Source organism: Miscanthus floridulus, chromosome 6 (genome assembly GCF_019320115.1).
Source record: "Miscanthus floridulus cultivar M001 chromosome 6, ASM1932011v1, whole genome shotgun sequence".
NCBI lineage: Eukaryota > Viridiplantae > Streptophyta > Magnoliopsida > Poales > Poaceae > Miscanthus > Miscanthus floridulus.
The window spans coordinates 91,950,067-91,972,331 of record NC_089585.1 but is presented as its reverse complement, the minus strand read 5'-3'; the positions used below and the strand labels follow the sequence as shown (position 1 = coordinate 91,972,331).

At 44.2% G+C, this 22,265-nt stretch overlaps 1 pseudogene; it reads left to right on the top strand.

Annotated features, from left to right (window-relative positions):
• The first annotated feature begins 12,340 nt into the window (after positions 1 to 12,340).
• On the top strand, positions 12,341 to 14,667 carry LOC136460823 (uncharacterized; annotated as a pseudogene).
• The last annotated feature ends 7,598 nt before the right edge of the window (positions 14,668 to 22,265 follow it).

The following is a 22,265-nucleotide window of genomic DNA, read 5'->3' as shown; positions in this document are numbered from 1 at the left end:
TATTCGGCGGCATTATTAGACAACAGGAAGTAAATCCTGAGGACGTACCAGAGCTGCTCCTTAAATGGTGATACGAAAAGAACCCCTGCTCCCGCACCGTCAATGTTGAGAGAGCCATTGAAGTGCATCGTCCAATATTTGTCGGATCCTAGAGAGGTAGGCGTGCTTAAGTCTGTCCACTCGATGATGAAATTGACGAGTGCCTGAGACTTGATTGTAGTATAGCTTGCAAATTCCAAGGAGAAGGGGCATAGCTCCATTGCCCATTTGACAATGCGCCCGTTCGCATCCTTATTGCGAATGATGTCCCCCAAAGGGTACTCAGTCATGACCACCACATGATATCCGTCGAAGTAATGTCTCAACTTTCGGGATGTTATCAGTTGGCGTAGAGCAATTTCTGAATCTATGGATACCTGGTCTTGGATTCGTTGAGTACCTCACTGATGAAATAAATTGGCCACTGTACCTTATAGGCATGGCCTGGCTCTTTGCGCTTGACCACCATGGTAGTGGAGACCACCCGATTGGTTGCCGCAATGTAAAGTAGGAGAGTTTCATCTTCTCTGGGAGCAGTAAGGACCGGAGGTGACATGAGGTATTGTTTCAGCTACGTGAAGGCAGCATCTGCTTCCTCCGACCACTCAAACTTCTCGGATGCTTTGAGCAGCTTGAAGAACAGTAGTCATTTTTCTCCTAATCTTGATATGAAATGGCTTAGAGCAGCCATGCATCCGGTAAGTTTCTAGACATCCTTCACCTTTTTGGGGGGTTTCATGTCTAAGACAGCTTTGACTTTCTCCGGATTAGGGCGTATGCCATCGTAACTGACGACGTTGCCTAGCAATATACCAGAAGGAACACCAAAGATGCACTTCTTAGGGTTTAACTTCCATTGGAATGTATTGAGGGCCGTGAAGGTACGTTCTAGGTTTTCAACAAGGGTATGTGCTTCCTTGGTTTTGACAACTACATCATCCACATAGGCCTCTACAAGGTCATCTTTTATCTCGCCTGCGAGGCAGGCCTGAATGGCGCGTTGGTATGTAGCCCCGGCGTTCTTGAGCCCAAATGACATAGTCATGTAGCAGTAGGCGCCGAAAGGCGTGATGAAAGACGTCTTGATCTGATTATCCTTTTTGAGAGTGATCTGGTGATAACCAGAGTAGCAATCGAGAAAGGAAAGGAGCTCGCAACCAGTGGTTGAATCTACGACCTCGTCTATGCGAGGTAAGCCGAAGGGGTCCTTAGGGCAGTGTTTGTTGAGATCAGTGTAATCAACGCACATTCTCCATTCATTATTCTTTTTGCATACAAGAACCGGGTTGGCTAACCATTCTAGATGATACACTTCTTTGATAAATCCGGCTGCCAAAAGCCGTGTCACTTCTACCCTAATTGCCTCCTTTTTGTCGCGAGCAAACCGTTGTAGTTTCTCCTTGATAGGTTTGGCCTTGCTGTTGACATTCAAGGAGTGCTCGATTAAGTTCTGAGGTACACCAGGCATGTTGGTAGGTTTTCATGCGAACACATCCACGTTGCTCCTCAAGAACCCGACGAGCATGTCTTCCTATTTGGGATCCAGGTTGGCCCTGATAAGGGCCGTTTTGCTGGAGTCGCCGTCGACCAGCTGGATCACTTTGTGCTCCTTTGACTTGATGTTCTTGCATGGAGTCTCAAGGTCTGGGATCTCTAGGTGGTCGGCTGAGGTCTTCTTAGCATCGAGCATGGTCTCGGCCATGCGAATAGAGAGGTTGTGGGCCTCTGCTATTTTGAAGCTGTCGTCTTCGCAGGTATAAGCTGCGTATACATTGCCCCTGAGGGTTAGAACTCCTTTCTCGGTGGGCAACTTGAGCACCAGATACCTGTAATGAGGTATGGCCATGAACTTGGTGAGCGACGGTCGACCAAGAATAGCATGGTAGGTGTCGTCGAAGTCAGCGACCACGAAGTTGACGTAGTCGGTGCAGAAGTGGTCCGAAGTCCCAAATTACACAGGTAGCATGATCTGCCCGAGAGGTGTAGAGCTCTGTCTAGGGAGAACACCCCAGAACTGTGCCTCATATGGCTTTAGGTCCGCCTGGGCTATTTTTAGGGAGGGCAGGCTATTTTTGAACAGTATATCGATGGAGCTGCTGCCGTCGATAAGTACCCTGTCGAACTGAACCTTGTTGATACAAGGATCAAGGACCAGGGGAAAACGCCCTAGCTCAGGTATGGTGGCCCATTGGTCCTTCCTGCTGAAGTAGATTTCACGGTGAGACCACGGAGGGAGCCACGGATCGGTGAGAAGGTTGTCGGTGTTTGCCACGTTCAAGCAAGCGTGGGTGAGCAGCTTGCATTCTCGTTTGGTCTCAATGGACACCTTGCCACCGATGATGGTGTGCACGCAATCAGTTGGCCTGACGTATTTATGACGAGGGTCTGCATCGTCATCATCGTTATCCTCGTTGCGCTGTTCCGCTGCATCGTTAGGCTTGTCGAACGTATCCAAAACCTGTTGATGCGTGTAGATAGTCTTGAGGATGTGGCAATTCTCCATGGTATGGTTCGACTTAGGATGGAGCTGGCAGGGCCCCTTCAATGCTTTGGCGTAGTCGTCTTTGTAGTTGCAACGTCCGCCGCCCTTTTTCATGGTATTGACCTCGCCGTCGTCTTCCCGAGCATGCTTGCTCCTATACTCGTCATGGCGGTTGCGTCGCTGATTACGTTGGTCACGGTGGTTGCGGGAGTCATTACGCTAGTTGCAGCGATCAAAATTGTCGTTCCGACCATGATTGCTGCGGTAATCGTCGCAGTGGTGAGGGTGGTTAGAGCGTGGAACCCTTGCTGCTTCTTCAACAATTATTTTTTTAGCGTCGTCAGCGTCCGCATATTTCTTAGCGGTGGCCAAGAGCGCTGTGACTGATTTAGGTCTCTTCCAGAGGAGCTTGTCTCTTAGGGCGTCGTGGAAGCGGAGGCCAGTGACAAAAGCCTTGATTGCCTCATTGTCGGAGATTGATGGGACCTTGATGCGCATCTCTGAGAAACACCGAACGTACTCGCATAGTGGTTCGTCTTTCCGATCTCAGATCCGTTGCAGATCGTACTTGTTGCCGGGTTGTTCACAAGTAGCGATGAAATTGTCGATGAAGGCCTGCTTGAGCTCCTACCAAGAATCAAAATAGTTCGCCGGCAAGCTAACCGGCCATTGGTGACATGCATGACCAACAGCGACTGGGAAGTAGTTAGACATGATGTGCTCGTCAGCCATGGCTGATCGGCACGTAGTTTCATAGAGCATGACCCATAATTCGGGGTTTTCCTTGCCGTCATACTTCTGAAGTTTCTCGAGCTTAAAATTCTTGGGCCATATGACTTGGCGAAGGTGTGGAGTAAACTGCTTTAGACCCGGCGGGCCGTGGGTAGTGTCATATTCCATAAGGCGATAGCTTTCATGGGATGCACGATCGTTGGCTCTCTGGTTGATGCGAGCGCGTAGGTCACGTCCACCGAGGTAATGGCGGAGATCATTATTGCCATCGCGGCGATCTCGATTGCCATCTGGATTAGCCCTGCGACCGTGGTTATCACGACGATTGTCGTGGTTTTCTCAGCGGTTGTCATCTCGAATGTCATGGCGGTTATCCTCCTGGCGGCGGTTGTTGTCCCGACCACCATCATGACCACCGTTTCTGCCTTGACGGTTGTCCGATGGGTCATTGTTGCACAAGCCACATTGGTTGAGTGGCTGTGAATGACTTGAGTATTGGTGGTTGTGGCTTGATTCGACTGAAACAGATGGAGCCCAGGCTTGATTCATCATCTCTACGGTCTGAGCCATAGCAGCCGTCAGATAAGCTTGTATATCGTCGTGAACTGCCTGGGTCTCGGGAGTGTTGGGTAGCCACTGTATTGTCGCCATGGCGACGGCTACGTTGGCGCTTGGAGTCTTGAAGACTTGTTTGTCCCCCACCCTGTCGAAAGCATTGTTGAGGTCACATGGCTGGACCCTTATGCGTCGTGCCTCCTGGTCTGCTTCATCTTTGATCTGTCGACGATTAAACCGATCAATATTGCATGCTTCGCGAGCAGTTCTTTCTTGTTCTGTTTTGCCAACTGCTGGCGGCTCGTCATTGCTGACAACATGGATCAAATCCCCTCATCTTGGCGGGAAATACGGAAATTAGGGGAAACCTGGGGCGTGGTCTGGGAGATCCAGGTCATATTTGACGCCTTCATCTACGTGATGCTGAAGCTCGATGTGGACAGATGCATTAGATGCGATGCCAGATGAGGAGCTGGAGTCGCCCTCTCGGACTGTGTGGATGGATCCTTCTTGATAATCTTCAATCCAGACCATGTTGACAAAGTTGCATGGCTTCAGCTGAGATCGGTGTATAGGACACAGATCCAAGCGGCGTTGTAAGATACATGCATAGCTGGAGGCAGTGTTTTGCAGGTCGTAGGGCTGGGCCTGGTGTCTCTCCATCGAGGCTTCGTACTCAGAGAGTTGAAGACCCGTCGCGAAGACTGGATGGCGACGAGCGGAGCGCCCCTTAGGAGTAGATATGACCACGAGATCTGTACCAAGTCATGTAGGACGACTGGCCCGAGCTGGTCGGGTAGATTTGTTGTGGGAAGCGGTTACCTGCTCATTAGGTTGACTTTGAATCGTACTTACCAGAGCTAGGGTTTCAGCGAGTTTGATGTCGACCCGATCAATGGAATCGAGCAGGTCGGTGTTGTCGATCTGCTTCCCTTTGTAGCGGGGAAGCAGATGACGGGTTGTCGGTATGGCCAAAGACGATGTAGGCGTGGTCGGAGCCAGATGTACCGTGGTCGGAGCTAGATCCGTCGTGGTCGAAGCCGTATCCATCGTGGTTGGAGCCGTAGCCGATGCAGGGGAAGTAGTGGTCGGCGCAGACTAAATCCACGCCTTCTCCGTGGTCATGGCGACGAAGTCGTCGGAGCCGGTGGTCCATGTGATCTGGCCAACGGTGAACATGAGGCCGCTCGGCATAGCCATGGAGCTAGAGGAGATGACCATCTTGTTTGCTTGGAGAGCAGTACGCACACCCCCTACTTGGCGCGCCACTGTCGACGAAATATGGTTGGCAGTCTACCTAGGGGTATGCCCAAGGTAGTAAATTGTCGGCAGACAGATGCGCAAGCCACAAACAAGACGGTGACGCAAGACGAACATGAGGTTTTATCTAGGTTCGGCCGCCAAGAAGGCATAATACCTACGTCCTGCGTCTGATTTGTATTGTTATATGTCAATGAGAGATGTTTTTTAGAGGGATCCCCTGCCCGCCTTATATAGTCCGGGGGGCAGGGTTACAGATCTGAAAACTAATCCTAGTCAGTTACAATTGCCATATGTGGCCAGATAAGGATTCCTATTCTAATCAACCAGGATCCTGCTTGATCGCCAAATCCGCCTTGACTCCTTGCGCGGGACTCCAACCAGGTTGGCTAGGCCGCACGTCGTCTTTTGGATGGACCGGACCCATCGATCCGGGCCGGCCCAAGCTTAGCCGTAAGGGTATAGGGGTTAATACCCCCACACAAGACAATAAAGATTTCCTTCCAAACTCTTGTATGTTGTTGGTCCAAATAAGTCCATATGAAGAAGTTCTAGCACTCTTGTGGTTGACATGAAAGCTTTTGTTGGATAAGTATTTGCAACTTGCTTGCCGGTTTGACATGCACTACAAAGTTTGTCCTTCTCAAACTTCACATCCTTCAACCCTCTCACCAAATCATTCTTCATTAGCTTCTTGAGTGAGCTCATCCCAACATGAGCAAGTCTTCTATGCCATAGCCACCCAAGTGTTGTTTTGGTGAATAGGCAAGTCTTCAAGTTAGCATCTTCGGAGGTAAAGTCCACTAGATATAGGTTGTTGTATCCAAATCCTTTGAATATCACTTGATCATCATCCTTCTTAGATACAACAACTTCCTTCTCGGTGAACAAGCATTGGAAGCCAAGATCACACAATTGTCCAACGGATAGAAAGTTGAAGCTCAATGAAGCAACATATATCACATTTGAGATAGAATGATCATTTGATATTACGCCCTTTGAATTATCTTCAAATGTGATTCTTTCTTGCCCATCTACTTCTTCATCTAGTGAGGTGAACATATGAGGATCACCGGTCATATGTTGTGTGCAACCACTATCAATAACCTAATGACTTCCACCGGTCTTGTAGTTTACCTACACACAAGAGATCAAGCTTTAGGAACCCAAACTTGTTGAGGGCCCTTCACCTTCTCAACAAGTGACTTTGCTACCTAAATTTTCTTAGGCCTATTCTTGTTGGGAGGTCCTAAGAACATGACTTTTATCTTTCCACTAGAATCCTTTCTAAGCATGTAATGAGCATTGAAAGCAAAATGTCTAGCATGCTTGGGTAAGGGTTGTGGTGGTGGAGTTTGGCACTCATGGGCAAAGTGACCTTCTTGTCCACACTCAAAACATCTCTTTGCTTTGGCTTTAACTTGTGTTGTTGTTGAGCTTAAGCCTTCTCTTTGTTTGCCATGTACCCAATGCCACTTCTATCCATCTTAATGATGGTGTTTATTAGTTGCTCACTTTGAAGATGCTTGCCTCTTGTGAACTTGCTCAATCCAATCTTGAGATGCTCTTTCTCCAACTTGAGCTTCTTGTTCTCTTCCTTGAGAGCATCATTATTTTTCTCTTGATCCGCGTAAGGATCAAGTGCTCTCTATGGGTTAATTATTTGACACTCCATCACGGTGAATCACCCACAGCCGCTCACAACTCGAGTTGGGTCATCCACAAGCTCCGTCGAATGATCACCAAACTCCTAATCACCACCAAGTCATCTAGGTGATGGCAATCACCAAGAGTAACAAGCATGAACTCTCACTTGACCACGACAAGCCTAATAAGAAGGGTGGATGCATACTTTGCTACTCTTGCTTTCACTAATGAGGGCTCTCTTTGGGATTCTCAAATCTCAATCACCTCACTAGGACCTTGCTCTTCTTAGCACTCTCAAGGGTGTTTCTCAGCTATTGGAATAAGCAAAAGTACCCCCATACACAAATGGAGGAAGTATTTATACACACGTATTCAAAATGAAACGTTATGTGCCTCTACGGGGTGACCGGACGCTCCGGTCATGTTGACCGAACGCTCCAGTCAGTTCTCCCCGAACTTCAGTGTTTAAGTTGTGACCAGACACGTCCGGTTAATATTTTCCCTCTCTAGAACCTTACTGGAGTCGACCAAACACTAGGACTCAGCGTCTGGTCACTCACCTCTCAGCGTCTGGTCACATCAGATGAAATCACCTTGATCAAATGAACTGACCAGACTCTGCGCCAGCGTCCAGTTACTTCGGAACCAGCGTCCGGTTAGCATTTGACCCTCCATTCACTTCCAACTCTCGATCATACGTGAATGAAGTTTGCTCCAATAGATCTAAGGGCTTTTTAGGAGCTACCTAGTGCTAGATTTAGCAAGTGTGCACCACACCTAACTCACTAGACTCACCTAGGTCAAGCTACCCATCTATACCCCCCTTAATAGTATGGCCAAAGGAAAAATAAAGTCCTAAACTACTCTAAGTGTCTCCTCAACATCAAACGACACTTAGAACTAGTCCATCCTTAACCTTGTCATCCATCTTTTGAAAACCGAAATGATTTACATCGTAGGGGCATGACCACCATGATAGCCCAATCGATCTCCATCACCGTGACCTAACTTAATTGCCTTTACAAAACACACATTAGTTATAGTAATTACGTATTGTCATTAATCACCGAAACCCAACTAGGGGGCCTAGATGCTTTCAGAGGGTTTTTGGTAAACCGTTCCCACGATTTGTGCCCCTCCGAATTCTTCGACGCAGCTTGATTGGCTGTAACATGGGCTTTCACGCAACCGCAACCCATGTCGCTCAGTTATCGCTGCCGTTGGTTATCACTCGCCGAATAATCACCGACTTCTTCGCCATTTATTGAGGCTCAGTAACAATTATTGTACAGTCATTACTCTGGTTTTTTCACCACGGTTGGTTTTTTCTGATATCTCCGTAAACGGCTCAGGGACTGGCTGCTTGCTCGGCTAGTCTTTTTACTGATTTTTTGTTTCTGACCCTGGCACCACGTGACTGTGTCACCTACTGTCAGGCTCAGGGACTAAGTGGGCACACTTCACCTTGCGGTGAATATGCTCTCTCTCTCTCATTTCAGGGCTACGCTCGAGGGCTGGCTGCCTGCTCGGCTGGTCTTTTATTATTCTTCTACTTTGGACCCTGACACCACATGACTACGTCATCTACTGTCAGGCTCGGGAACTAAGTGGGCACACTTCACCTCATGGTGAATATGCTTGCTTTATTCTCGAAGACTCTGGGCCTCTTGAAGCTGAAGAAGACTATCTTATTTTCTCATGGTCGGACTCTAAGTGGGCACACTTGGTCCACTGTGAAGAAATTTTTGATTCTAAACTTGAGCTCCTTACACCCTTATAGCAAGCCGTGCTTGGGTTATGCTGCTCGGCTATGATTCGTGCTTCTTGGTGACAGTACATGCTGCTCGGCAACTGCTCACAACTGCTCGGTAACTCATCACGGTGGTCGGGCCATGAGTTCGACTGCTCGGCTTTGTTCGCACCTGCTCGGACAAGCTCAAGGTGGCGTTGTACAACGGGTACAAGGTGCTCGGGGACTAGCTGTGGGGGGTATGACCCCGAATACCCACGGCAAACTACATGGGCTGAGCCCTCAGGGGCAGTCCAGCCCACAAGACGAAGCCTTACGGTGCACGACTCTACTCGGCGCCTTCCGTAAGACATCTGGAGGATATCCTGAAGATACTATGAGATCTGTTAGGATATGTATGATCCCAAGATTCCTGTAATCAGTTATTATTTTTCGGTTATCTCTCAGATCTAACCGACTTGTAACCCTGCTCCCCGGACTATATAAGGCGGGCAGGGACCCCCTCCAAACACACGCAATATCATACGATAGCTAATACAAACCAACAGACCACAGGAGTAGGGTATTACGTTATACTGACGGCCTGAATCTGTCTAACTTGTGTGTCTCTGTTGCCTTCTTGTTCTTGATCTCACACTCCTCTACCGATCAATCTACCTTCAAGGGATACCCCTCGGAGGACTGCCGACGATATTCTGTCGACACCTCTCCAAAGTCTATCTGTAGTAGTGTTTACTATGTGTAAATTAGTGGATAATGCAGCATGGAATGACCCAATGTCATCGCTTATATGTAAATTATGTCATGTGCCTGGATTTCCATCCCAGCATTTGGTTTGTACAGCATTACATGATGACAAATCTGTAATTATTTTTTACACAACAATGGAGTTCGTGCTGAAACAATCGTAACGGTGAACAACATTATGTGAATTCAGCCTCATAGGATCAGTTAACAGGTGTCCAACTACACAGAGTTCCATACGTTACATTGCGCGATAAAGGAATCAGTGAGAACAGGCTAGCCAATTTTTAAACTTTAAAAAATAAAACAAGGTGTCTCCAGACAGCACTTCTATTCTAAAATAGATAGATACCCACATAATTTGCAGAAGCGCGTTCAAAAGCTGCGCGTGCGGCGAAGCGCACGTACAGTGCTAGAAGAGGAAGCACCGTGACCACACAAATAAACAGCATACACGGGCAAAATCAAATAATCGACACACAGAAAAAAAATAAACCACATACTTTTGGCCGCGCTGATGTACGTGCTACAGACCTCATGCCATCCGTAAAATGCGTATACCATACCATGTTCACAAAAAAAAAAAGAAAAAAGCCCAACCACAACCATATACACAGCTTTAGGCCCATTGCCGCAGCAAACGAACGAAGCCGAAAGAACACCGGTTCACCGCAACACCCGAGCGCGGCAGCCAACTGCACGCGCGGCGGAGCGCGCGTACCGTCCTAGTATTATTATATACTCTGGCAGCGATGTCAGGTTTATGGTGATGGATGGGTCATATACATATCATAATAATTTAAGTTTAAATATGTGTTGTATTATTATCTATAAAATTGAATGTAATGTTCGCAATATTTAATTTTTTACGTGAAAGTGCGTTGCAACGGGAATCAGACTCCATATTATCGCTAGACACGAGTTGTTAGATCTTTTTTGTCCTGTTACAAAACAAAGAAATATTTTAAATGTATAAATATATCATAACTTCAATTTTCAAACTATCTATGTACTATTATTATATAGCCAAATATTGAGTTTTGCTGCTTTCTTTATGACCCCATAAAAATATACAATTTTAATATTAATATCTAATTAAAGTCGCTAAAGAGTTACTTGCCAACGTGTAAAGCATTAATCTAAATTGTTCAAGATTTCAGTTTACTTTTGATTAGTTGGACCATGAACTGATCTAGGTTTTACTAAAAATAAGTTTTGTTTTTAATCAAAACTATTAATAATTTGGTGATGGGAATATTTGTTTTTTTAAGAAAAGGATTAATGATCCAAAGACGATTAATATTGTATTGATTATTTTTTCACAATTTATCAAGGAAAAAAATGAAAAGCCACCAGAGTTAATGAACAAGTAGAAAAAAAATCGAACCAAGTGGACAAAGGAACCAGTAGGAAAAAAACACAGATCAGCAGATGAAGGAACCGGTAAAAAAAATAGCCAACACGGAACGGACTCTGAAAAGCAAAACCAAATGGAAACGAACTCATATATGCACCTTAATTGAATATTTTTTAAATCTTCTTTTCTATCTGAAGTAGGATTTCTATTCAGGTTGTTCAGGATCAAGAGATCTATTTGGATTAGTATCCGTATCTATACAGGTTACCTTATCTATGTCCACATGTCATATATAATACGGGAGAATTCTAGATGCATATGTCATATAATAATACGGGAGACTTTTAGACAGTTTGCATATTCATAGAGTTCGTTAGGGAGGACCGAACCAAAAAATGGGTGGTGAAATTTTTTGCCTCTATTAGGTGAGGTGAAGTAGGATTTCTATTCAGGTTGTTTAGGATTAAGGGATCTATTTGGATTAGCGTTCGTAGCTATCCAGGTTACCTTATCTATGTGCATATGTCATATATAATACGGGAGAATTCTAGATAATGCATATGTCATATATATATATATATATATATATATATATATATATATATATATATATATATATATATATATATAGGGAGAGGCTATTCAGTAGCCGGCTACAAAATAAGTTATTCTGTAGCCACCTCCATTTACTATAATTTTATATACTAATTTACCATAATGTCAATACATATTTACGATAGTTGGGTTACTATAACACATGGGGATATTTACCATAACATTATATTAAACCACTTAGTAAGGAGTTACTATAATCTCATAAATTAACATAGTAATTATCATAACTCAAAGTGGCTACAGAATAAGTTATTCTGTAGCCAGCTACAGGATAGTAGTTCTATATATATATATATATATATATATATATATATATATATATATATATATATATATATATATATATATATATAATAATATGGGAGACTTTTAGACAGTTTCCATATTCATAGGGCTAGTTAGGGAGGGCTGGACAAAAAAAAAGATGGTGATAAATTTTGCCTCTTTATTAGCAGTAAATATACCCGTGCATTGCAACGGGGTAAATAAGGTATTGAATATATTGCTATGTTTTATCCTTTTATGAAATTGGTCGGCTATAATATAAGTTAATAATGACAATAATAGAACGAAGTCCTATGAAGTTTATATCAAATTGATACAACTTTGCTAGATTATTTCTCCTGTGCAAAACACAAGAATATTTACTTCCTATTGAGGTATCCTATCGAACAAACACCAGGCATACAGCACATGGGATCTAAGATATATGGAAACGGCTCACGATCAACCACGCAGTTGCTACGTCTACGCTGTGATGTGAGAGCGACGGCCAGGCAGTCACTGGCGCCGTACTACCACGGTGCTTACGACAAGCGCGCTGCTTGGAGCTGTCATCCAGCTCTGTGTGTCACACACCCACGTCCTTCCCTGCTGCGAAAAGGGAGGAGAGAAAAGGGGTTACCTGCGTTGTACTAGCGGTCCTCTCCGCGCCCATTTGCTCCAGCGTTCCAATATGAGATTGGGGTGGGCGCCCACTCCGTGTCGGCAAGTGGGTTAGCGGCCTCAACGCAGAGCCCTGCGGTGGTGCACGCCGAGCCCGGTGAGCATAGATGTCGAGCCTTAAAACAACGCATAGACGTCCTCTTCACTCGGTCGCCGGTCGTCGATCTTCAGACTTCACATAGACGTCGCACTTCACTCATCGCTCCGCTATCACATGACCTGGCTTTCTGTGGCGGGAGTCCTCGCCAAGATGGGCATCTGGCACTGTAACACTGACGGCCTCGTTCGCCTTTCGATGAGCAGATCACGGAGATTCTTGGACGCCGACGCCGACGCCGACGCTGACAGCCGCCGCAGGTCACGTACTAGCACGACGTCGGAGTTCACGGGGCACCCGACGCTGTACACCATCGTCGGGGCCTTTTGCTGATCGACTCAAACACGTCCACCCAACGCTGGCAAGGCTCCTAGAACCTGCCATCCATGAGCTACACGACGCGAAATTGCCAGCGACCTGCGCGTTCTCGTACAGCTGCAACCGGCATCCGCGGCGCCGTTTGAAGAAGGTGTACGGTACATGTCATCGTACAATGAAGAAAACAAATATAAAGAGAGGCTTGTTTCGGTGGTTGTAAAGTACTGCTAGTACTTTTAGGTAGGCCATCACCTTCAAATTCTAAGTTTTTTTACTCTCTCTATTACATCAATTTTTAGCCGCTTGCATGGAGCATTAAATGTAGGTAAAAAAATAACTAATTACACAGTTTAGTTCGAAATCACGAGATAATCTTTTGAGCTTAGTTGGTCCACGATTGGACAATATTTACCAAATAAGACGAAAGTGCTACTATTCATCGGGTTGCAATTTTTTGCAATCTAAACATGGGCATAGTTTGTATTTTTATTTTGACAAACATTTAATTTAAGAAAGAAAATCAGTAAAAATAAATTAAGTGATAGAAGGGCAGTAATAGGTGGAGCTTTAACGGAGAATACTGTGTACGTACCTTCTCCTTCACGGAGAAGCTATTTGACCGCACGACCCGATGTCCACAGACGTCGCGTAAAAAAGAGCAAGACCCGACGTCAAGATCGGCCACGCGTACGAGCCGTTCCCGTGCGTGAAGAAGATGAAGATGAGGGAGCTGCTGCCGGTGCCGGAGGCGAGCTGCTTCCTCTCCCTGCTGCTGCTGCCACCTAAGCCGGGGCAAAATATCCGATACCCATTACCCGTACCCGAATTATCCAAATCCGGACCCGAATTACCCGAACCCGAGTTACCCGATCCCAAATTCGGATAGCGATTTTGATTACCCGAAATTAGTTTGGGTAATTCGGGTAATATCCCCCGGTACCCAAACTACCCGAACTACCCAAATATTTGTTTTTATCTTTGTATTTATCATGTGTTGTTAGCTGAACCATTTAACTTATCACTTTATTAGAATATAATTCTCTCTATTTGAATGAGTGACTGTAATATATTATTCTCTACAAATTGCTATTGAAATTCTATACAAATTACTGCTGAAATTATGTATAGATCGCTACTGAAATTTAGTGTAGTTGGTTGTTTTCTGTAAATTTGGGTATATCGGGTAATACCCAAACCCGAACCCGAATTATCGGGTATCCGAATTTACGGGTAGTGTTTTTTCAGGAGTAATATCAGGTAGCAATTTTTATTACCCGAATTTTAAATTATCCGAATTACCCAATCCAAAAAAATCAGATAACCCGAACGCCCAGGCTTACTGCTGCCCAAGGCGACGGACGGGTCCAACACGCGCTACAACTCCCTGGAGGACACCCTCGCGCGCGCGGATGCATATGCGCCCTGTTTACTTAGGCTTATAAGTTATATTTTTTAGTCAATAAATAGTATTTTTTTCACCAAATTAACTGATAGTACTTTCAGTTCTAATTTATCGGTCAAACAAATCCAAACAAACAGGACGATGCTGCTGTCGTCGCAGGCCTCCGGCGTGCCCTTCGTGTTCATGAACATGCAGACGGAGGTGCTGCTGACCAAGATCTCAGGCGAGACGGTGCTGTCGACTGTGAACATGGCCTCGCTGTCGGACCTGGCCGGCATGGCGAACGCGAGCCTGTACAGTTTCAAGGACTACCACGGCGTGGACATCGGCGTGGTGCGGGCAGTCCGGGCGACACGAGACTGGCGCTGGAGCTGCACCGCGCGGCGCGCAGGGCGTCCAAGCTGCTGGTGCTGTCCCGCGTCGGCGGCGAGAAGGTGCTGCCCTGGATGGTGTCCACCACCGGGAACGTCAAGTGCTTCGACACCGTGTCGCTGAGCCAGAAGCTGTCGCTGCACCGCCACGCGCTCCACCCCATCACGCTGCACTTCCGGACGCCGACGTCAAGAAGGTGGCGCCGACCATCCCTGTGCTCCTGCTGCCGTCGCCGCTCGACGTGGCGGCGGCGGACCTCGACGGGCCGGCCGGGTCTTGCCAAAGGACTCGAGAGGGACTCGTCGTTTAGTTCCAGAACATCGAGACGCGTGTTTTGGTACTTCCCGATACTTTCCTAGTATACTTTCACAGTCCAATCCGAACCAATGGAGAGTCCATTTTTTTTCCAATTTTCAGCAGATATAATAATGTACGGAAAGAATCAGTGATGAAGAACAATCCCGCCATGTCACGCACACCAACGAGTCCTGGTTGGAGACACACGATCAAACAAAATCAAAATCGTATTCGGCAATATTATACGAGCAACAATACAGGGACTCTGGGAGGGAATAAAAACACGGACGTGTGAGAGCACTTGGCCGGCAATATTATGAGCAACAATCGATCGTATTTGGATTATGATTTCAACTATCTATAATATATGTTAAACTCGTGTTGGATTATGATTTTGATTCGTACCTATCCAAGTTACCTCATAAAAGACCTATGTTATCATATATAAAAATTTTCATATTCACGGAGTGAGTTAGAGAAGGCCATATAAAAAAAATTTTACCCCTTTATTATTAGGTATAGATACTAAAAAGACCGGTACGGCTTTGCCGCGTCATGCTGGGAGCAGGCCAGCTGGCCGGCCCATTGGATTCTTGTCTATGTCGTGGACGACTTCAGTTTTGGATGGCATACTGTTATAAGGAGTACTCTTTTTTTTTGCTAATTTTAAAAGCATGCCAACTTGTGGATTATAATAAGAGTAGCGATTGTTAACAGAAATATTTCTTCTTTTTTGCTAGAGTGAATAACATAGATGATTATAGATTCTTATTTTTTTTCCTGAACTGAATGAACACATTCTTTTCTGACGTTTTATACAAACTAGCAAATATACCGGTGTGTTGCAACGGAAGATACATGGTCATCTATTCTAACGTGTCTCGAAAACAAACTCTGTATCGTTGCTAGATGCGTTTCTAACTCGTATGAACATCGATCGTGAGCTCAGGTCACAGACCAGATACTAAACCAATCACAACTCGTATCGATAATTCATCACATGCCACTTTTAGCGAAACCATCGAAAACTCTTATGCTCGGAGAAATGGAGAGACAGACGAACTGGTGGAGATAATAAAGAGAGTAAACAACAAAAATCTAGAGAACAAATTCTTTAATATTGTATAAGAATATAGATAGCAAATGTGCATGTATATTACAACAGAAAAAAATCCTTGTATCTCATGACCATGTTAAAAATAAAAAATCTTTAATTATGTATTTTTTCTTGAACACGTAAAAGGTTTGCGCTTCTTTGTATTAACGTAGTTAAAATATTAAAAAAACACACGCCTTAGCGGCGCCATAGGGGGTCAATAAGTTGTATATGAACGCTCGGACTCTCCCTAATGTAGTAATAATTTTATTATTTATTCATTAGATTTATTCATATCTAATAATAAATAGGCAAAATTTCAGCCCATTTTTTATAGTAAATAAAAAAGTAGATGACTTATACGTACAATCATCGAACACAAAATCTTTGCATTCACAGCTATATATCTTTTTCGTTGAGAATTATTATTTAGTGCTCAATTAGGGATTAATCCAAGGGATGCCTTTTCACCCCTCTCTTTTTTCACACTTTTAACCGTCCACATATACTCTGTATATTTATGTACACACTCTTTATTGAAATACAATGTAGAATCATTTGCATCAAACGCTTTGTCTGGCTCCCTACTTTCTAACACGTTATCATGCACTTCGTTCTCCACTGAGAAACTACCGAAAAGAACAGGATGCTGCCGAGGCCATGCATCTGTTCTCACCGGCGACAACAGCTAACGTCCGCACATACTGCAACGCTGCCGTCGGCTAGCATCGTCATCTGCATCCTCCATGAAGCGACGAAGACGGCGGACTGCATCATCTGCATCCTCCATGAAGACACGAGGCGAACGATGTAAGTACCATACCGTTCAGATCGTCGATTCTATCTCCTCGCTCCCTGGTTCACAATCAATCAATCATGGAGTTCGTCATGGCCTGCGGCCTCCGCGCTGTGGCCGGCGGCCCCCGCACTGGCCCAGAGACGGCCTCCCGCGCGGCCTTGTGCCCGTGGCCGGCAGCCTCGTCCTAGCGGCAGATGGTCCCACGCCTATTTAGGCTTTTTTATTATCAGTTTAATTTAGAAATATAATATCAGCAGGTTTGTGATAGCATATATGTATATGCGTATATTTTTTATGAACGCTACAACATGCATAGATGATATACTTATTGATATAGTAAGAATACAAAATACAGTAATCACAGATATTAGACTATACCCAGCGGAGGGTCCCATGTCGAGGGCATCGGAGGCTCCATTCACACTAGACATAGTGCGTTGCTCGAAGTCGTGGACCATAGTCGATGTAGGAAGATGTTCGCAGTGTAGTCTCACGAACAGATCACTAGGAAGAAGACGCCTTGATGTTCCAGGGAGAGGCCGGATCCAAGAGCGATCTCCAGGAAGAAGATGGACGAGCAGTCGCAGATCGCTCCCCAAAAACCTAATCGCCGCTCACCCCGTGTAGGATTCTCAGGCGGACGAGGGTTCCGGAGGCACCTGCTCTCCCGCTCCTCCGTGCGCACAGAGGTACGAGACGGGGAAATCAGAAGGCTGCTGATTTATGATTCTCTCAGGAGTGGTTACAGAAGAAGATGGGGTCTGGACTGACGGAAGACATGATATATGGCTAGTGACGGGGAAGAGAAGACGAAGGCAGTGAAGAATCCCAGGAGACGGGAAGCGGAAGCGGAAGGGACGGTAACTGACGTAATCAGTTCACCTCCACTATCAAGGAGCAAAACTCCCGTGATAATGTGGATTTAAGTGGTAAAAGACTGGCCACGCCCGCCCGCTCGCTGCCCGCCTGCCACGCCACGCCCACGGCCCGGTCGGCGGCGGTGGCGGCGCGCGCGCGTGTGGCACGCCTTTATCCTTTTTTCAGCTTCTCAATTTAGATGAATAATTTCCAACCATATAAGCTGAGTCAACGTTCGGTCAAAATCCCGTATGGTATTAAACCATACAACACTTAATGTTACGCACCATAGAGTTTTATTTAATTATTAAATATTATATGGGCCAAGCCCATATTATATCCAACAATCCCTACCAAACTCTAGGGTTTGTAACAAAGTAGTCTTAGAACCATATTTCTTTTATATACCAGTGTTTCGATGGAGACTGTTAAGTTGAACATCCATCTAGAACAATAGTTTCACTCAGTCACAACTGAACAATAGACTAAGCCTTGAATTAACAGTTTTGTGTGAGGTGAATATCACTAAAGTCCTTAGCTGATACTGGGCAGCAAAAGACATCCTCTCTATTTGAAGCATATAAGTCATACTTCAGTGCCTTTCATGGGTATTTAGAGATCATCCAAATCTCATAGACTGTGATCTGCAGTCTGACTTATATAGGTGTGTTCCTCAAAAGATGTTCTATAGGACAACATCTTTACTTTGACAAGCCACTTGAAACACATTAAGGCAAAAGCTAGCCAGCCTTATAGAAAGGAAAGATATGCATCAGAAATGAGTGTTACTAAGGATCTTTCCTCACAATTTACTACTAGCTTGTTTCACTGTCCTACTTTACGGGATCTCCGATCACATAGAATAGGTTACCACTATAGTAAATTTCAAGTGGGTCTCAAACCCATCTCTCTCGATGTACTTTCTATCATATTGCATGACAGACCCTTAGTGAACTGATCTGCCAGATTGTTAGACGTGTGGACATAGTCCAACGCTATTACTCCGGAGTTTCTTAATTTTCTGATAGATTTTAGTCGTCTTTTAACATGCCTTGTGAACTTCATGTTATCCTTAGAACTGTTAACCTTCGTAATCACAGTCTGGTTATCACAGTTCATAGAAATAGCCGATATGGGTTTTTCAACAACCGGTAAATCCATAAGGAGATCACGAAGCCACTCAGCCTCAGATCTAGCAGTGTCTAATGCTGTGAGTTCTACTTCCATTATAGACTTCATTAAGATAGTCTGCTTGCAAGACTTCCAAGAAACAGCACCACCTCTAAGCGAAAACACATATCCACTTGTGGCATAAAGCTCATCAGTATCAGAAATCTAGTTGACATCACAGTAGCCTTCTAGCACTTTTGGATGTCCGGTATAACAAATACCATAGCTCATGGTCCCTTTTAGGTAGTGCATTACTCTCTCAAAAGCACGCTAGTGATGATCTCCCGGGTTTGACACAAACTGGCTCAACTTGCATACTGCAAATGAGATGTCAGGCCTTGTTGCACTAGCAGGATACATGAGCGAACCAATGATCTGGGAATATCTAAACTGATCCCTTGTTATTCTTCGATTTTTTCTCAATAGCACACTAGGGTCATAAGGTGTAGGAGTAGGTACACAATCACTGAACCCAAAGCGACTCAGCACCTTTTCCACATAGTGGGTTTATAACAGAGTTACCCCACCATCGCCTTTTCTTAGAAGCTTGATATTAAGAATAACATCAGCCTCTCCCAAATCTTTCATCTTAAAATTATTAGTTAAAAATCCCTTCACCTCTTCGATCACTTTGAGGTTGGATCCAAAGATCAGTATGTCATCAACATATAAACACAAAATGACTCCTTCACCCCCACCATACCGATAGTACACACATTTGTCAGTTTCATTCACAACAAAGCCAGCAGATATTAAAGTTCTGTTAAACTTCTCATGCCATTGCTTAGGAGCTTGTTTTAGGCCGTATAATGACTTTAATAATTTACACACTTTGCCTTCTTGACCATTTGCCACAAACCCATCCGGCTGATCCATATAGATCTCCTCCTCCAACTCTTCATTTAGGAAAGCTGTCTTAACATCCATTTGATGAACAATAAGACCATAAGAGGCCGTCAGGGAAAGCAAAACTTGAATTGTGGTCAATCGGGTAACCAATGAATAAGTATCAAAGAAATCCTCACCTTCCTTTTGAGTATAACCCTTGGCCACAAGCCTTGCTTTGTACCTCTCAATAGTACCATCAGGCCTAAGCTTTTTCTTGAACACCTATTTGCACCCTATAGGCTTGCACCCATAGGGACGATCAATAATTTCCCAAGTTTCATTGGACATAACAGAATCCATCTCACTTCGTACTGCTTTCGTCCATAAGTCAGCATCAGGAGAGGAATATGCCTCTTCAATGGTCGTTGGTGTGTCATCCACAAGGTACACAATATAGTCATCACCAAAAACTTTATAGTCCTCTGTCTCTTGCTTTTCCTGGTGACTATAGTGTCATCCTTCTCAGGATTTTACACATAGGGTTCCTCAATTTGTTCTATCGAAGTAAAATTTTCATGCTCATGGGGAATTATAAATTCATGACTAGTTGTGCTAGGTGTATTTTTCATGGGAAGCTCATTCTAAAAAATATAGCGTCTCTAGATTCCATGATTGTATCAACAACCATCTTAGAAACACTAGAGTTTATAATTAAAAATCTATAACCCACGCTGTGAATAGCATATCCAAGAAAAACACCATCAACAGTCTTTGGTCCAAGCTTTCGCTTTTTGTTTATTGGCACATTCACCTTTGCCAAACAACCACAAGTTCACAGGTAAGAGAGATTTAATCTCTTCTTCTCCCATTCCTCGAATGGTGTAATTTCTTTTTTCTTTGTGGGCACTCTATTCAGGACATGACATGCTGTCAAAATAGCCTCACCCCACCATTCCTTAGATAGTCCCGCAGTCTTCAACATGGCATTAACCAAATCAGTTAGAGTGCGGTTCTTTCTCTCTATAATCCCATTGGACTATGGTGAGTATGGTGGCGTCCTCTCATGAATAATTCTATGCACCGCACAAAACTCAAAAAATTCATTTGAGAAATATTCTCCTCCGTGATCGGATCGCAAACGCTTGATTTTCTTCTCAAGTTGATTTTCTACCTTAGCTTTATAGACTTTAAAATAATATAACACTTTATTTAGTTTTTAATAAATACACATAGCAAAATTTAGTGCAATCATCTATCAATGTCATGAAGTATCGTCTACCGCCTATAGTCAATTCGCCATTCATTTCACATAAATCAGATGAACGAGTTCTAATGATGCCAAGTTTCTCGCCTCAGTAGCCTTGTGAGGCTTGTGCGGTTGCTTTGATTGCACATACACTTGACACTTAGAATCTCTGACTAAGTTAAATTTTAGGATTAAATTCAGATTTACAAGCCACGTGAGACAGCCAAAATTAATGTGACAAAGTCATGAATGCCATATATTCGACTCATCCAAAACAATAACATTGTTCACTACTTTATTACACACATCATCAAGCAAAGATAAGCGGAACAAGCCTACGCAGTCATAACCTTTTTCGACAAATGTTTCATGTCTCAACACAACACATTTATTGGACTCAAGCACAATTTTAAAGCCATCGCGACACATCTGAGAAGCGCTAACAAAATTCTTCTTGATGGAGGGGACATGCTGCACGTTCTTTAATAGCACCATCTTTCCCAAAGTAAACTTTAGAACAATCGTACCAGCACCAAGAACATGCGCATGCGAACCGTTTCCCATCAGCAAGGCTCCACTTCTGCCGACCTGATAGGAAATAAACAAAAAAACATCAGCACACACATGAATATTAGCACCACTGTCCATCCACCACTCAGGTGAAAGACAAACTAAAAGAACAAAGGGTAAAGAATTACCATACCCAGATATTTCTCCTCCAGTCCCGCTAATGACCACATTTGCTGATTTCTTTTCTTGCTTGTATTTACGGTCTGGGCACGCACTTGCCCAATGCTCATCACTCCCGCAAATAAAACATCCTCCACCTTTCTTGTTGTTTTTCTTCTTAAACTGTGCAGTCTGCTTAGGCTTTGCATTGTTGTTCTCTTACATATTCTTCTTTTTATTACGAGATGCAAATGAGTTTTTCTTCTATACCATATTGGCAGCGGAAGACTCAACTCCTTTTCCACGGTTATCTTTTACTCTCGCCTTCTCTTCAACATCAAGAGATCTAATAAGCTCAGTCATGCTAAACTCTTATCTCTTGTGTTTTAGAGAAGTAGCAAAATCCCTCCAAGAAAGTGGCAACTTAGTGATTATACCGTCAGCCATAAACTTGTCAGGCAATAATCATGGGAAATGTTCTAGTTCCTTTGCCAGCACCTGTATCTCATGAGCCTGTTCGACCACAGAATGGTTTTCAACCATTTTATAGTCATACAGCTGTTCCATAAGGTACAGCTCACTACCAGCATTAGAAACCCCAAACTTTGCCTCAAGAGCATCCCATAATTCTTTGCCTGATGTGCAAGATATGTAGTTTTTCTCATACTTAGGATGAAGTGCACTAATCACGACGCCTCAAAATAGTTTATCGGTGGCCAAGAACTTTCGCTTATCCTCAGGAGTAAACTGTTCAGGCTTTTCCTATGCAGCATGATATCAGTTCATCGCAGTCAACCACAATATCATCTTTGCACGCCATATCATAAAATTCTTGCCATCAAAATTATTCGGCTTCAAAGCGGCAGCAAATCCACTGACAGAAAATTGCCTATGATTAGGCTTTTGGATTGTTAGGAATTTAGACATTTTCATTATCAGTTTAATCCAGAAATATAACATCAGCAGGTTTGTGATAGCATATATGTG